We start from the raw sequence: 17,362 nt of genomic DNA, 5'->3' as shown, positions 1-17,362 counted from the left end.
CCATATTTTCACGGTTACAATAGCAAAAGGAATTCCCACTACAACATAGTCAATTAGTTGTTGTCCAACTTCAACTTGAAGATTTCTGAAGAGTAAGAAGACTCTATTTTTAGAGATATTCCCCTTTTGTATATTTTTAGTTGTTAGAATGTTTTTATTGAGTGTTGTCTTAAATTTGAATCTTAGGAATTTCTTCCCAAGACTTCTTGTTCTGTCTCCTAGTGTGAAACGGAACAAATCTAATCCCTCCTCTTGACAGACCTTTCAATGCTTAAAGGTAACCATCGTCCCAATGAATCTTCTCCAGGTTAAATAGGAATAGTACCTACAACCAATTTTCATATACAATGGATTCAGTCCCCCATTTTTCTCACTGTGGTTGTACTTTTTCTGAAAATTCTCCATCTTGTTTGTTTGTTTTTGTTAAATCTCTGCATTCAGAACTTACCCAGCCTTCTAGGTGAGAGTGACCATAACCTCCCTTATACCTGGTAGCTACGCAATCTTTAATGATGTAAGGATTTAGAGATATAAATTTTCCCCTGAGTACTGCTTTGACTACATACCATGAATTTTGGTATGTTGTCTCATGATTGTAATTCTCTTTAATGAAATTATCATTGGTTTCTATGATTTGTTCTTTGATTGACTCATTATGTAAGATTAGATTATTTTATTTAATATTATTTATATTATATGTTATTATTTAATTTTCCAATTAATTTTAATCTTTACTCCCATGGTCCTTATTGAATGTATTTTTAATTGCATCATGTTCTAAAAAAGTTGCATTCATTTTTTCTGCTTTTCCACATTTGGTTATGAGGTTTTTATGCCCTACTACATGGTCAAATTTTGCATATATACTATGTGCTACTGAAAAGAAGATATATTCCTTTTTGTCCCTATTTAATTTTCTCCAGATATCTATCAAATCCAGCTTTTAAAAATTTTTACTCACTTCTTTTTTTTTTCTTATTTATTTATTTGTTTTTGGTTAGATATACCTAATTCTGATAGGGAAAGGTTGAGGTCACTCTCTTATATAGTTTTAGTGTCTATTTCCTCCTTAAAGTCCTTTAGCTTCTCCTTAAAAAAAGATAGATATCATACCATTTGGTTCATAGTTAAATACTAATATTACTTCATTGTCTATTCTACCTTTTATCAAGATGTAATTAACTTCCTTATCTCTTTTAATCAGATCTATTTTTGCTTTAGATTTGTCTGAGGTCATGATTGCTATTCCTAATTTTTGTCTCAGTTGAAGCCCCATGGATTCTGCTCCAGCCCAGAACCTTTTACTCTGTGTGTTGTGAACTTTAGATTTACTCTACCCTGCTTAGTCTAACAAAACAGTAATGCCTACATGCCCACTTAAGGATTAAGTATTGAGGAGGATGGTCTATGACAGAAATGTGCTAGCAAATGACAAATCAGAAACAACTCACAGACCTCTGGGCTAATCTAAGTCAAGCTTAAGCTACCATTGGTACATGTGAGATGCAGGATAGTGGTATAAAAATCGTCTATATATTTCACGTCACTTCCTCTCTCTGGTCTTTTTCCATGGAGATGTGGCTCTGGTGGCAGCGTGCTGAGTGTCTTGGCCTCTTGGTGTGGCAGCATCTATTGTCTGGGTTTGGCAATGAGTTCTCCTTGATACAATACTGGGAGAAGCTTAGTAACCTAGTTCAGGTGACGTGTCTTCTCTGAGCACTCTTGGAGTTTAGGTTGATTCTTCTCTCCTTTACCTTCCAAACACTATCCTCTTAGAAAAGCCTCTAATCTTCTTCAAAGACCTTGTGGTGAAGGTCTTTGAACTCCCACTGGCACAGGCCAGGCAGGAAAAATCCTATACCCTTTCCCTTTCTCCTTTCCTTAATTCCTTCCCTCTATATTAATTAAACCACTATAAAATTTCCAAACTGACTTGGGTATTTTATTTGGGATATTCCCTGGTAACCAAATTAATTTAGATTAATTCACAACCCTAAAATTACCCTTACAGTCTGTCTGCCCATCTCAAATGCGTTTCTTGTAAACAACATATGTTAGGATTCTGATTTTTAATACACTCAGCTATCCATTTCTGTTTTATGGGCGAGTTCACCCCATTTATATTCCTGGTTATTATTACCATCTGTATATTTCCCTACATTTTGTTTTCTTCTTTTAATTCTGTCCTTTCTTCCTTTACTCTTTCCCTCCACACCAGTGTTTTCTTTTTAATTTCTCCTCCATTCACCCTCCTTTATATTACTCCCCTTCTCACCACCACCATTCTTAGTCTCTTCCTACTTCTCTATATGGTCTTTTAGTCATCCCACAACTCCTGCTTCCCTTATATTACTACCTTTCCCACTGCACCCTTTTTTATTCCCCTTCTATAGGGTAAGATAGGATTCTATGAGCTCATGAGTCTGGGTATTATTCCCTCTCTGAACCAATTCCAATGAAAGTAAGGTTTAAGGATTATCTGCTACCATCCTCATTCTCCATTCCTTATAGTTCCCCACTCTGTGCTTCTTTATGTGATATAATTTACCCCCCATTTTGCTTCTCTTTTCCCATTTCTTTTAATGCAATTCTCTATTTCATCCCGAGGATTTTTTTCTGCATCTCATCCTAAATAGCTTACTCACCCTCTGTCTATGTATGCTTCTTCTAACTACTATGATAATGACAAAAACATTTTAAGACTTACAGGTATCATCTTTCCATATTAGAAGATAAACAATTTGATCTTATTGAAGCATTTACATTTTTTTCTCTTTCTTATTAACCTTTTTGTGTTTCTCTTAAATTTTGCATTTAGGCATGAGATTTTTGTTTTGCCTGGTCTTTCCTTCAAAAATGCTTGGAAATATTCCATTTTATTAAACAACCATAGTTTCCCAAGAAAGAATATAGTCAGTTTTGATGGGCATGTGATTCTTGATTGCAAGTTCAGTTCCCTTGCCTTATAGAATATCATATTTCAAGTCTTCTAGTCCTTCAATGTGGAAGCTGGAAGCTGCCAGATTGTGTGTAATGCTGACTGGGATTCCATGATATTTTAATTATTTCTTTCTAGCTATTTTCAGTATTTTCACTTTGGCTTGGGGGCTCTTAAACTTGGCTTTAATATTCCACAGAATTGTCATTTAAGGCTTTATTGCAGGAATGGCTTTAGATTCTTTCAATTTCTATTTTCCTCTTTTCTTCAAAAATTCAGAGCAGTTTACTTTGATAATATCTTGTAATATAATGTCTAGGACTTTTTTTTATCATACTTACTGGTAGTCCAATAATTCATAAATTTTCTCTCTTGGATCTATTTTCTAGGTCAGGTGTTTTTTTCAATGTTATATTTCATATTCTATTCTATTTTTCATTCTTTTGATTTTTTCATTGTTTCTTGATGTCTCATGAAGTTATTAGCTTCAGTTTGCCCAATTCTAATTTTTAAAAATGAATTTCTTCAATGACCTTTCTATCCTCCTTTTTCAGTTGGTCCATTCTACTTTTCATGGAACTCTTTTCTTCATTGGATTTAATGCCTCTTTTTCCAGTTGATCAATTTTGCTTTTTAAGTGTTTTTTTTGCCTTACTTTAATTTTTTCTCCATTTTTCTTCCCATTTTCTTCAACCTGTCTTATTTGATTTTTGAATTCATTTTTTGATTTCTTCTAGCACATGGTTTGTTTTAAAAGGATTGTCAGAGCAGTGACAGTTTTCACTCCTACTAAGCTGCTATCTAGGCCCTGCACACCATCCACCTCCTCTCAAGTTTTATGTTTGAATTCAATTTTTATGTCAAGGTTTTTGTCTTTTCATTAGGAATGCTTGAAAGTACTCAGATTGTTACATATTCATTTTCCCCAACAAATAATATTCAGCTTTGATGGGTAAATGCTTCTTGGTTGTAATTCTAACTTCTTTTCCCTCCGGAATATCATATCATACACACTCTGGTCTTTAACATAGAAATTACTAAATATTTTATTATCAAGACTGTGGCTCCATGATATTTGAATTGTTCTTTCTGACTAATTGCAATATGTCCTCCTTGACATGAAATATCTGAAATTTGACTATAATTTTGAGAGTTTTTATTTTAGAATCTCTTTCAGGAGATGATTATAGATTCTTTCTATCTTCTGGCTCTAGCATATCAGGTCAAAATCCCATAATAATTTCTTAAGATATGTTGTTTAGTGCCCTTTTTTCAACCTGAAATTTAGGTAGTTCCATTTTTAAAAATTTACTTATTTATTTGTTTGTTTGTTGCATTAAATTAACTCCTAGTTAATTCCCTCCCTTTCTCTCCTCTCTTTCCAATAGATAAGTGTGAAATTAGAATCTGTTACTTGAAAAACTATGATTCCCAGAAAAACTACAATTCTCAGGAGCCCACTCACTTCTTGTTGTTACCCACTGAAGTAGACAGGAGATAAATTGGGTGGAGTCCCATGTCTAGCTCTCTTTTCCTTCCTGATGGCAGCTTTGGTGTAGCAGGCATTTTGAGCAGGTAGAAAACTTAGTCACATGGTCCTATTTTGTTAGATAATAAACTTAAAAAAATATAATTGAAGTATTGGATATTAATTTAATTCATAGTAGACATCATTTGTATAGAAAAAGCCCTATATTTTATTTATATTTATCAGTTTTTTCTCTGGAACTGAATATTCAAAAGTCATTCTTCAAACACTATTTTTGTTGTTGTATATAATGTTCTCTTGGTTCTGCTTCTTTCACTCATAATTTCATGTAAGTTTTTCTATTTTCCCCCTAAAGGTAGTCTGTTCATCATTTCTTAGAGTACTGTAGCATTCCATTATGATAATATGCCACAACTTGTTTAGCCATTCCCCAACTGATGCACATCCCATTGATTTCCAGTTCTTTGACATTACAAAAAGATCTGCTCCAAATATTTTAGAACATATTGGTTCTTTTGCTTTTTCCCTGATCACGTTAGGAAATAAACCTAAAAGTAACATTTCTGGGAACAGCTAGGTGGTTAAGTGCATAGACCACCATGCTTGGAGTCAGGAGGACCTGGGAAGAGTTCTTATTTTTTAAAGGATGATTGTTCACTCACATGAATTACAGGTAATGTACTGAAGGTGAAGTAAACATTTTCAGCCAATGTGAGATGATATAGTTCTATATTCTATATGGAAGCATTGATTGGGAATTTGACTCTATTTTTAAATTTTTCTTATTGTTCCAAACTTTTATAAACCCAAACAAGCATTTCCATATATAAAGAAAGATATTACAGAAATAAAATCACAGATCTCTTATATGATTAACATGTTTTTCTTCATACCTATATAATAGATCCTGTTCAATAGTGTCCCAACCCATCCTTGCATCACATAGGATATTGTCATGAAGTCCAATATGTTCATATAAGTCATATTTTTCATGTTTTATCTTTCTGTTCATTTTCTGGTGGTTACATTCTCAGTTTATTTTTCTAGTATTAGTTATGTGATTGTGTATAATGTTCTCCTAGTTCTAATCATTTCACTGTGCATTATCTCATACATTTTTCCTAGGTGTTTTCAAAATAAGTTTATTCATCATTTCTTATAGTTTGCTAGTATTCCATTGCAGTTAAATTCTCCAATTTTTTAACCATTTCTCAACTGATGGGCATCCCAACAGTTTCTGATTCTTTGCCATCCCAAGGAAAGCTGCTATAAATATTTCAGAATATATGGGTTATTTTCTTCTTTCTTTAATCTCCTTTGGAAATAGACCCAGCAATGGTATTATTGGGTATAAGATTTTATAATTTTATAACTCTCTGAGTGTAATTCCAAATTGCTTTCCAATTGGTTGGATCAGTTCATAGTTCCAAAAACACATTAGTGACCTCATTTTTCCACATCTCTTCTAATAATTGTCACTTTGCTCTTTTGTCATTTTAGCCAATCTGATGGTTGTTAGGTGATATTTCAGAATTGTTTTGTTTTTTCTTCTCCAATTTGTAGCATTTTTTTTCATATATCTATATATGGCTTTGATTTCTTCATCCCAAAATTGCCAGTTTATATATCTTTTCTCCACTTATCAATTGGGGATGGCTCTTATTTTTAAAAATTTAACCAAGTTCACTATATACTTTAGAAAGCAGACCTTTCTTTGAGGGGATATCTATAATTCCTCATCATAAAATTTCTACTTTTTTTCTAATCTTGGCAGCATTTATTTTATTTGTACAAATATTTTTCAATTTATTGTATTCAAAATTTTCCATTTTCTATTTCAAAATATTCTCAATTTCTTAGTAATTTATAAATTCCTCACCTGTTCATGAATCTAATGGGTAGTATTTTTGTTCTAATTTACCTAAGGTATCTCTTTTTATGTCTAGAGTATGTATCCATTTTGATCTTATCATATTTAATGGCATAAGATACTGCTCTATACCTAGTTTTTATCAAAATACTTTCTAGTTATCCTAGCAATTTTTTTCTCAAACAATTATTTGTTATCCCCAAATCCTGGATGTATGTTTTTATCAAATACCAGCTTACTATATCCTTTTACTGTTCTTTGTTGTACAACTGTTCTGTTCCACTGGTCTCTCTATTTCTTAGCCAATATTGGATAATTTTGATAATTATGACTTCATAATACAATTTAAAATCTGGTACTGCCAGATATTCTTCCTTTACTTTTTTTCATTAATTCTTTTGATATTCATGATTACTTACTTGTCCAAATGAATTTTGTTATTATTTTTTCTAATTCAATAAAACAATTTTTGATAATTTAATTTGGATGTCAGTGAATAGGTAGATTAGTTTAGTAGTATTGTAATTTTAATTATATTGGCTCTGCCTATCCATGAACAATTAATATTTCTCTAGTTATTTAGAACTGACTTTATTTGTGTAAATACTCAGGGTTTGTTTTGGCTACCACATATTTTATTCTATCTGTGGTTCTTTTAAAGGAGTATTTATTTCCCTTAAGACTGTCAGTAATACATAAAAATGTTCATGATTAAGTGGATTTATTTCATATCCTTCTACTTTGCTAAAATTATTCAGTTTTTAGTTAATTTTATAAAAAATTCTGCATATATAATCATGCTATCAGCAAATAGAGATATTTTTATTACTTATTTGTCCATCCTGACTCCTTTGATTTTTTCTTCTTTTATTGATATTGTTAATACTATGCTAAAAAATTTATTGCTTATAATGAAAATCCTTGTCTCACTCCTGATCTTATTGGGAAGGCTTATAACTTTGTCCCATTATCAGGCATACAAGAAAGAAAAGAATTTGTGACCAAATAAGACATAAGGAACGTTATAAAAAAGAGAATGGATAATTTTGATTACATTAAATTAAAAAGTTTCTATGCAAACAAAACCAATGCAACTAAGATTAGAAGAAAAAAATTTGCAGAAAATTAAATATGTCTATAAAAGGCCTAATCTCTCAAATATAGAGGGAACTGAGTCAAATTTATGAGAATCAAAGGATTACCAATTGATAAATGATCAAAGGATGTGAACAGGCAGTTTTCATAAAAAGAAATTAAAACTATCTATATCCATATGAAAAAGTGCTCCAAATCACTCTTGATTAGAGATATACATATTAAAACAACTCTAGGGTACCACCTCATATCTATCAGTTTGGATATTATGATGAAAAAGGAAAATAGTAAATGTCAGAAGTGATGCGGGAAAATTGGAGCATTAATATTCTATTGGTGGAATTATGAAGTGATACAAACTATTTTAGAAAAAAAATATAGAACCATGCTCAATGGGCATAAAATTACATATATATATATATATATATATATATATATATATATATATCCTTTGAACCAGCAATACCACTTCTGGATCTTTATCTCAAAGGGATAAGAGATAAGGGAATAGAACCTACCTGTACAAAAAATATTTTAGCAGTTCTTATTGTAATGGTAAAGAACTAGAAATTGAGAGGATGTTCATCTGCTGGGGAATGGATGAACAAGTTGTGATATATGGTTGCAATGGAATACTATTGTACCAAAAGATATGATGACCAGGATGAGTTCAGAAAAACATGAAAAGCCATATATGAAGTAATGAAAAGTGAAGTGCACAGAACCAGAAGACCAATATATATAACAAAAATATTGTACTATCATCATCTGTGAAGGACTAAATTATCTGCAATGCAAGATTTGAGATATCCATGAGTGTTTCATGATGAAAAATGTTCTCTATAGCTAAAGAAGGAACTGTTGGAGTCAAATTGCAGATCAAAGCATGCCATTTTCCACCATATTTCCTTCATGAGTTTTTTTTAATTGAATATGTGATATGTGTCTGCCATAAGCAATATGGAAATATGTATTGCATTAAGGCACTGATATAACCTGTATCAGACTATTTATTTCCTTTGATCTGGGAGGTGAGGGAGAGAGAGGAATCTGAATTCTAAAATGGCAAAAAAAAAAGCAATTGTCAAAAATTGTTTCTAGATGTAAATGAAATTTAAAAAGAATTTCATATTAAAAATATAATAGATGTCTTCAAATATGTCCAAGGCTGTCAATAGGAAAATGTATTAGATTTATTCTTTTTGGTCCCAGAAAGGAAAACTGTTAGCAAAGAGCAGAACCTATTGATAGACTGGTTTCAATCTGATGCAAGTGCAAACTTTCCCCAATAGTGAAAGCTCTATAAAACTTGAAAGAACTATGTTAGAAATTCCACTTCATTCCGCTCCTACCACTTTCACTGAAAATAGTCAAGCAGTGATTGGTTGGACATGATTTTATAGAGATGATTTCTTATAATTAATTTGTAGATTTAATTCTTCTTTATGGACCATTTGTATGAGATGACATGATGTCTAATTTTCTTTTTAGTTTTAAGAGACTATAATCCTAATGACCTCCTCAGTAGATTGTAAAGTTCATGATGGTAGGGATCATTGTCTGTTTCAGGTTTGTATTTCCACTGCTTAGTACAGTGGCTTGCACATAATAGGTACTTCATAAATCCTTTTGCATTAACTAATTTGTATCATTTAGATGGCTATTTCAAATCAAATAAATGACTATATCAGTATTTTAGCTCAATATAAAGAATATAGTGGTTTGAATTATTTAATCTTTCCCCTTCTTTTTAAATGTACTATTAATAGAAACATAGCCTTACTCTGACTTCAGAAAAAAAGCCTGCTATAAAGTATCTGACTATAGCATTGATCCAGTTTCCCCTAAACCATATTATATCCAATGAAAACCCACTGTATACCTCCCCACCCCATTCCGTCACCTCTGTTGCTTCAAGACCTAGAAAGCCTATAGGGTAGTGGTTGTCTCAGTAGTAGCACCATTGTGAGATTTGGATTCTACTGTCAATAGGACTGGTTTCTGAAAAGAGAAACTGCTTTTGCAGTTCATGTATAGCTTTTCAAACTAGCTAAGGGATTAATTAGGAAGTATGTTACTGTTTATCTTTTTCATTTATTTTATTTTGCAGTTTTCCTAAGTGATTTCTCTAGGACTCAGTCAATTACTTCTCCTCTTCCCTTGGGTTTTTCTAGTGAAGGAATCATTTGCATCCATTTCAGAAATACCAAGAAAATGGAAATCTCTTAACCTGCCTGAGTCTTAGTTTTCTCAACTGTGAAATGAGGACAATGATACCTTTTTTGTCCCTGTCTCAATGGGATATGCTAAGGATTAATTTGATAATTAATGGGATATATACCCCTTTTAGAGATGCCTCATATAAATAAAATTTAAAATTGTTCTCCTTCCTTTTCTATGAGATCCATATTTCCATAGAATTGAGGGCTTTATGATTCAAAGTTACTATAAAGACCCTATAGTCCAACTCTCCCATTTTAGAAGAAGGAAACCAAGACTTTAAGAGGTGAAATGACATTCCCAAAGTCACAGAAAGAGTTAATGGAAGATCCATTTACTCTTTGATAATAGCCCAGCTGGAAAATGTTTCCAGGTGCACCTAAATTCATAAAAATCAATGTATGATTTTAACTACAACACTTATTTAAAAAAAATCTACTTGATGAATGGAAACTAGAACTACCAAAACGGATAAATTACAGTTATTGTTCATTTTTGCCACAACTAGATTGCATTTAAGTGCTTGGTTATGGATAATTAACTGGTTAGTAGAGCTGAGAATGATCAAAATAGCAAAACTCAAAATTAAAGTTTTATACTCTACTATAAATTTGCAGTTAGAATAATACATTTAACCTTATTGAACAATATCACTATCATAGGAATTTAGAACTGGAAAGAACCTCAGACACTATAAAGTCAAAATTCTTCAGTTTATAAATAAGGAAACAGAGGTACAGAAATGTAGTGATATTCTCAAGATCAATTAACATCTAGACTAGCATTCAAATTTCATCTACCAGTTTTAAATCCTGTGTTCATCTTAGGAGCTCAAAGAGATGAAAGGGATTAGTCCCTTCTCAGTTTACAGGTGAGGAAATTTAAGTCTTTGGTAAAATTATATATTCAAAGCCACATTTAAAAATGAGGTCAAAGACAGGAGTAGAATTTAGATTCTTCATCTCTATCCCAATGATTTTAGGAATCTCCAAACTTATAATGTGGGGTAGTGGAAAAGATGTGGGACTAGGGATGGGCAGACAGATTCTAAGGGGGGCAGCTAAGTGGTTCAGTGAATTGACAGTCAGACTAGAGATGGGAGGTCCTGGGTTCAAATCTGACCTCAGACACTTCCTGGATGTGTGACCCTAGGCAAGTCACTTAACCCCTATTGTCTAGTCCTTAATGCTCTTCTGCCTTGGAACCAATACATCGTATTGATTCTAATAAGGAAGGTAAGGGTTAAAAAAATAAAGAAGAGACATTCTAGTCTTAGATCAATAATGAACTATTTGGTTGATCTTATGTGAATTAATTTGCCTTTCTTGGATCTTAATTTTCCTATTTATTAATAAAGAGACCTAGAAGATTCACTTAAATTCAAATAACATTTCTTAGCTACATAATATATGCACTAAATAAATGTCTGTTGTATGTTGATTATACATATCATAATTCTAAATGTTAGAGAATATAAAGATAAATGAGATGCAGTAGTTAATCATAAAGCACTGTAATGAAAAAAAAACTGAAAATAACTAGTGATGGAGAAGCAAAGAAAGGCAGTGAGATGTTATGGGAAAAGTAACATCTCTGGAATAAGAGGACCAGGATTCAGTTTTTTTCCTCTTGTAATTATTTCTGAGGAAACTATGCAGTATAATGGAACGAGTGCAAGAGTTGCAGTCAGGAAGTTTTGAGTTCAAGTTTAGCTCCAGACTCTGACCAGGGACAAGTCACTTAACCTATGTCTGCCTCAGTTTCCTCATGTTAAAATGGGAAAATAATGACCCCTACCTCCCAAGTAGTTATTACTATTAATCATGCCCCTAATTATAACAGTTTATTATTTTATATTCCAATTTTTTTTTGGAAATAACTAAACCTTCCATAGCTCCAGTTCCCTTATATGTAAAATGAGAGGTTAAACTATATAAACTCAGAAATTTCTTGTAGCCCTGTATCTGTTACCTAATGAAAGAACTTCTTCTTGGATAAAGTCCATTAATCAATAATATTCAAGGCATTTTACAATTTATGTAGAATCTTTCTTTCTAAAAGTATCTTCTGCTATTTTCCCACAAGAAAATTCATCCTCTTTAGTTTTATTTTTCCCCTCTTTACTTCTCTCTCCAATATGAAATAATTATTCCTAAATCTATTCTTTAATCACATTCTTTTTTTACAGCAAAGAGCTATTTAATAGCCACTTAAATGTTCTCTGGTTCCTCTGTGTCTTGCCTTCTGCAATTCACAGAGGAGTCAAAACAATCTTCTTAATGTTATAAGGATGATATTAGAAATTAAATCTTGTTACATTAGTTTAGTGATAAGAAGTAGAGAAGCTGGTTTAAGAAAGAATTGGAGTTTGAAAGAGATCTGAGACACTGTCAGTTTCAAATGTTGACAGTGTGTGTGGGAGGTGTAATGGTTTTTCTGTGGCAGTTACTCTCTCTGGGTGTGGCTTTTGCTCTGAGGGAGTTGGCAGTTACTCTCTCTTGGAGTGCTGGGAGCAGGTGGTATCTTCTTTTCTCCCTCTCTCCTCACTGAGGTACAAGGAAAGGAGGGAAAAACCTAAAGGAGCTAAGTGATTAACTTTTCCAATTTAGGAAACACTAGTGACTGCCTATTGCTGTTTCATAAATTGTTTTATCTCTGAGAAGAGATAAGACCAAAGAAAAACCTGGTCTTTGGTTTGGACTCTGAGTCTGATGAGGCTAAGAGTTCTAACTTGGTTTTTGCTAAGGCTCAGCAAGCTAGCCTTTGTTATTTTTATAACTTAGAGACAAAATTAAGAATTATATAGTTCTTATAAGGATGATAGTGTTAATTATTATAGAATAGAGAAATTTGGGTTAGTCAGATCAGGAAGGATCAGTGTAGCCTGTGGAAACAGGAGAAGTGGTTCCTTGCAAAACCAGGGAGTTTTATATGGGTGTTGTTAGAATCCCTTAGAGTTAGAAATCCCTTTATATTCTTATATTCTCAATAGTTTTATTTTTATATAACAAGAGTCTTTTTAGCATCCTTGCACCTGACTCTGAAAAGAAGTTCACTCATGAGCTTGTGAAATTTAGATTACTCCACCCTACTTAGATCTTACTTTATGGAGAAAATGAAATTGTAATCTCCTGATTGAATAATAAAGGTACTTTGTTCTTACTTTATAATGAAGCTAGAACTTTAAGCTAAGTTTATTTTAAGATCTTACTACAAAAAGTTGTTAAGTAACTATAAAGGATAAATTAATCACAAAAGGTTAAGTAACTAACAAAAGGTGAATTTAACAAAGAAGTGTTAAGTAACTCAAAAGATATAATCTAATCAAAGAAGATGAGAACTAAAGAATGGGAAGTCCTGGAGAAAAGCCTCTGATATGATTGGTAGATGTGAAAATTTAAAGGAGGAGACACAAGAGTAAAAGGTCTATATATTACGTCACTTCCTCTCTCTGGGACCTTTGGTGGCAGTGTAAAAATAGACTCGAACTCTGGACTTCAATCCCTACAAGCCCTTGCTCCACTTCCAGAAAATGCTTTGTAATCTCACAGAATTCTCAGGTGGGCAGAGATCAAGAAGGGATTTAACCTGATTGCAAAGGCTTTTGGGCTCTTTTTTGGACTTCCATTTTGGGGCAGACTCGGCTCTTCCATGATGTGAGATTATCTTGTCTAGGCCTCTCTGGCCTAGGCACGTTTTTCTTATCCTGTATTTTCTTTAATCCTTAGCTTTTAATAAACCTCTAAAAATATAATACTCCTTGTAGAGAGAAACTAATTTCTACCTGCCTCAGTCTCTCCTAAATTTTAATCTTTACAGCAGAGAGGTGGGTGGTGGCAGCATGCTGGGCCTTTTGGCATCTTGGTGTAACTACAGCTATTGTCCAGTTCAGTGGTGAGTTTCTGGCTGAGTTTTTCCTCCTTTATTTTCCAAACTTTATCCTTTAAGAAGTTTCTAATCTCCTTCAGAGACCTAGCAGAGGAGATCTTGAACTCCCTCTGGCACAGGCCAGGTGGGAGAAATCCTATACCCTCTTCATTCTTTCTCCTTAAACCTTCCCTCTATATTAATTAAAATTACTGTAAATTTCCAAACTGACTTGGGATTTTATTTGGGATTTTTTCCCCTGGCAACCAATTAATTTAGATTTTAAATCACAACCCTAAAATTATCTCTACAAGCTTCACTTCAGAGTATCTAATTAATTTATATCCATAATCAATTAATTGCTTATTATTTTTACAATGTACAGGTCAGACCATGCCACTACTCTACTAAAAGTCCTTTAATGATTCCCTATTGCCTATAGATTAAATATAAACTCAAATTCCTTAGTCTTTCACAGCCTATCTCTAACATACCTTTTCAGCTTTTTTTTTATATTATGTTCCAATAAAACTGAATTGTTCCCTGTTCCAAAGTTGCTTACTGCAACCCCTTGACTCTGAATTCACACACCCTCTACCACAAGCCTGAAATAAATTGTCCTGTCATCTTCATCTTATATAACCATGTTCCCTTCTATTCCAAGCTCTGCAACCTTTTCTACAATGGTACTTACTCTGATCCCCCATTAGAAGTAGATCTGTTTCACATGTGATACCATGGGTTTTATTGAATGCTTTTAATAACTTATATTGTGGTTATTTGTGTTTGTTTCTCTTCCCTATAGTAGATCGTAACTTCCTAGAGGACAGGAACTATGCTTTTTTTTTGATATTTGTATTCCCAGTGCATTGTGTTCAGTATAGGCCAAAGAAATGTTTGATGACTTTATTTGTTGGGTTGAATTAGAATGTCCTTTGCTTTCCTCTCTATTTAGCTAAATTCCAGTCATCTTTCAAGACCCAACTGAAGTCTTAGGTCCTCTGAGAATCACTTTTAAACTCCTATAGCCATTATCACTTTCTCCTTTCTTTGTACTAATATATCTCTTCCATGTTATATCCATTTTTTAAAAAGTTTATCATAGCAAAATCCTGGTAAGATGGCAATGAGAGAGAGAATCTATGACACATTTCTTCCCCTACCACTCCCATAAAACAGGTAAAGAGTTTCAAAGTATAGTAAAATCAATAATGCTAGGAAGAAGGAAATTGAAAAAACTGACCATGAGGTAAATGTTATTTAAAAAATAATAGTAAACTAGTTTAGTAGGTCATAGCCTCAGGCTTAAGTATCATCACTTTACTCTGAACCCTGAACGTGTTTGCCCAAAAGAATCCTGGGATCGTCCTGGTTCCTATAGTATTAGGCAAAGATGTTTGGCATTAACACCTTGAATCAATGGGGAGCTCATCTCACAAAAAGTTAATGATAATGAATGATATAAAGAAGTAGCAGTGGAAGAATCTATCTTAAGTTCATGGGAAAATACTGTGAAGGGAAAAGGGATATAGAAGGGAAGTGCTATTACAACTATTACTTAATACACAGGATGTCACAGTTAAGCAGAAGGAAGTGGCAGATAAAGGTTAAGAGACTATATTGCAAAGGCTTCATGTTGGTTCCATCTTCAGCAGTTTCCCTTGAGGTTCCTCTTCCAAACTATTTTTGAACTACTTCCAAATGGGCTAGAGTCAGTCTGAGAACTGAAGAAAGTTCATCTCAGAGTAGAGAGTATAATTTTGAAAATCAGGTTTTAGAAACATATGGAATATAGACCCAGCTAAAATTACATCAGGGTATACTGGTTATCTGCATTATTTCAGTACTACAGATACATCATTTCTGTCCCTGGGGGTGAAGAAAATACAGAATAGGCCACATGTTCAGGGGAAGATATACAACAGTGGCGTTCTTAAATACATGTATTAGATTGTGGTAAGAAGCCAATTTACAAAAAGGATACAAGTTAATAGAGTAAAAAGAATGATAGACAAAGCAATGAAAGTTGATAAAGGAAGATAATAAGATTCAAAGAAAAAAGCTCTGTTAGTGGACATCAGAAAAATTGAATCAAAATTGCCCAGGTAAAGGAGGAGATACAACAGGTTTTGGAAGTCCCCTTGAAATAATAACAGAGCAATGATACAAATATTTAGGATGTTTTGCAAAATTAAATCAAATAATTAAATTAAAATCTCAAGGAAATCATGATTAAAATTATAGTTATTAAGGTTAAAATCAGCAAGTTTAACAAGGAACTAGTAAATTTAGAATAAATTATGGAAACATTCATAAAAGTAGATTATCTGCAGGGAAACAGAACCAGAGCTTAAAAATGCAAAAACAGAAGAAAAGATAATGAAGAACATAAGATAACTCTACAAATCACAAATACTGAACATAAAAATAGAATGCAAAGATCCATAATTTGACAAAAACAAAGAAGTATGAGTATTATGCCTAAATAAATCTTACAGAAAAAGTGCTCAGAAATAGTTAGCAAAGTATATATATATATATATATATATATATATATTTCTATATATATATAGAAAGTTAGCAAAATATATTTCAATAGAATCCACAGAACACCATCAGAAAGTCCAAATTTAAATCACTAAAAAGTGATGTAGTCAAACTTTCAAGAACTGGAACACTAAACAACAAATGCCAATAGCAAAGAAGTAAGATTTTTTTTTTTTTAAATCCAAAGTTGTATTGACAGACTAATAGTGTTCTTTTTTCACTCAGTGGCATACTCAGAGAACACACAAACTAAACACAATGAAAGAAATGAAAAACTTTCAGATAGCAGTGAAAGACTAAGAACTGAAATATTTCTTTCCTTGTAATCAAAGCTAAAAAGGGTCATGAAAGTAAGATGAGAGAAAAATATTTGTATTTTTTAAAATAGACATTCAAATGTCAAAAATCAGTGGTCAGTCTTAACAGCAGAGTAAAAAATAGGAAAAATCAATAGAAGAGTCTATAGAAATAAAATTAACATAAAGGGAACAATAGCATTCCCTTATTGGACAATCAACATTACAGTTTGTAATATAGTTCATATTAATTCTTCTTGTACAGGGAGAAGAGAAATGAAATAAGTCAAAACTAATTCCATGGCTGGACAAGGGAGGTGACAAGGAGTCAAATAGACTCCTAAAGAATAGGAGTCGATGTATAGGGAGGAAGTAAAGGAAAAGGCTAACACACTCAGATTATCCATTTCATCTCTGCATTATATCTTAGGGCTCAGATGTTTCATGTATCGGTTTGGTTTCTAAGCCTGTAGTCATCTGGTCTTCTGGAAATCTCCCCTCCTTTGGAGTTCTATGATAGCTACATTCTCAGGGCAGCTTCCCTGCTGCTTCTATCTTTATTTAAACCAGAGAAATAATGGAATAATCTCTAAAGCGGCATGTTATGAGAGAAAAAATAAAGAAAAATACCATGCACTTTGGACTAAGGTTATAGTGCATGCCCCAAGCTATCCTACTGACTCCTGACAATAGTTTCTACAGTGTCATTAAAAGGGAAATGAATTAGAAAGGAGAAGAAAACAATTCCTGAATAGGACAAGATAAATTAAAATAATTAAAATTTAAGAATAGATTAAGTAGGGGAGATGATTACTTTTTTTTATATTCGCTGAATAAGAAAAAGGTAAAATAAATGAGAGGAGAAGAAAGTGGGACAGAGAAAATAAGAGAGGCAAAGAGGGAAACTGAAGAAGAGAGAGTAAAAAGACAGAAATAAACTGAAGGAATTTGGGATTAGGCTCCATAGCAGAAGACAGGGAAAAGAGAGAAGAAAATTTGGTGATGATATTAATGTAAACACAATAAAGAATAAAAAAAAC

This window comes from Monodelphis domestica, chromosome 4 (genome assembly GCF_027887165.1).
Source record: "Monodelphis domestica isolate mMonDom1 chromosome 4, mMonDom1.pri, whole genome shotgun sequence".
In the NCBI taxonomy this organism is placed as follows: Eukaryota; Metazoa; Chordata; class Mammalia; order Didelphimorphia; family Didelphidae; genus Monodelphis; species Monodelphis domestica.
Note: the sequence above shows the minus strand (reverse complement) of the source record.